Source organism: Nyctibius grandis, chromosome 1, assembly GCF_013368605.1.
Source record: "Nyctibius grandis isolate bNycGra1 chromosome 1, bNycGra1.pri, whole genome shotgun sequence".
Classification (NCBI taxonomy): Eukaryota; Metazoa; Chordata; class Aves; order Nyctibiiformes; family Nyctibiidae; genus Nyctibius; species Nyctibius grandis.
Window position 1 is genome coordinate 36192440 of NC_090658.1, and position 1200 is coordinate 36193639.

Sequence of the window (1200 nt, forward strand, 5' to 3'; positions counted from 1 at the left end):
TGGTGGTCAACAAGACTTTCTTCTTGATTTTCTTTTTTTTTTTTTAACTCAAGGAAAATGTTTTATTTCAATTAGTTTCTAACTCCTGTAGTAGGTGATAAAATTGAGAAACTGTAGACGATGAAGACATTCAACAGTTAGCCTGCTCAGCTCAAGTCAATAGAAGAACTACTGTCAACATCATCAGTGGAAGTTTGAAGTCCTGAGCCCTGTGTAAAGCTCAAGGCAGGGGGTCAGGGGCAGAAAACCCAAGCAGAGTTCATATTTCTGTAATAACTACCAGCATGTGGACCTCCAGAGGGGGAAAAAGTCACCATTTTTCTTCCATTTCCATGACTGTGTGTGAAGAAGGTATGAAACATTTTTCAGAGTCATTATGGTGGTTTTCATATTAGAAATGTAAGAACTAAGCTGAATTTGGAAATCTAGTATAAAGGGTCAAGTCACCAAAAAAAAGGTAATTAAGAAGGGAAGAGGATTTTGAGAAAGGCTCTTTGAGCTGTTTTTACGATGTTAAGCAGTTACTGCATTGAATATAAGAAGTTATTGTTAGTAGCATTGCCCTACTTTCTTCAAAAAAAATTTGCTGTCAAAACCAAAGAAAGAAAGGTTTGACATGCTTTGATACTTTTAAAATGGAGTTGGGTAATGAGTAGAGATTGCTTAAATCCTGGTTTATAAAAAAGGCCTTTGTAGTCGTTTCTCAGTTCTCTTTTGTAGATTTTTTTTTAATTATATATCTGAGTTTATTTGTTTACATTTGACGGCTAAATTTTTTCCCCCCATTTTCTCTCCAATTTCTTCAGTGAAGTGCCTGGTCCTTTGTAAATCCACAGAGGAAGAGGGGAACTGATTTTCTTGCCTGCCTTGTGTTGAGGGATATCAGTGCAGGGAAGGGAGATCCTGAAGGGAAGGCTGAATTTTTGCACAGTTCTGCATTTTAGATGGTGCTGTTTTGGAAAACAGACGTACTTTCTGGTTAGTTTCCTTTTGCAGATTGGTTTTCATAAAGGTCTTGGTGCATGCAATGGCAAACAGAATCATTTGGACAATCTTCAGACAACCTTATTCAATGTTGTGTTACCTGTGTGGGACATTCTCTTGATTAACTTTATTTTGGGGGAAAGGACATCAATATAAATCAATATCCTTGTTATCTGCTCTCCTACAGTTGCTTCTACAAGTAGTGCTGGTATGCAG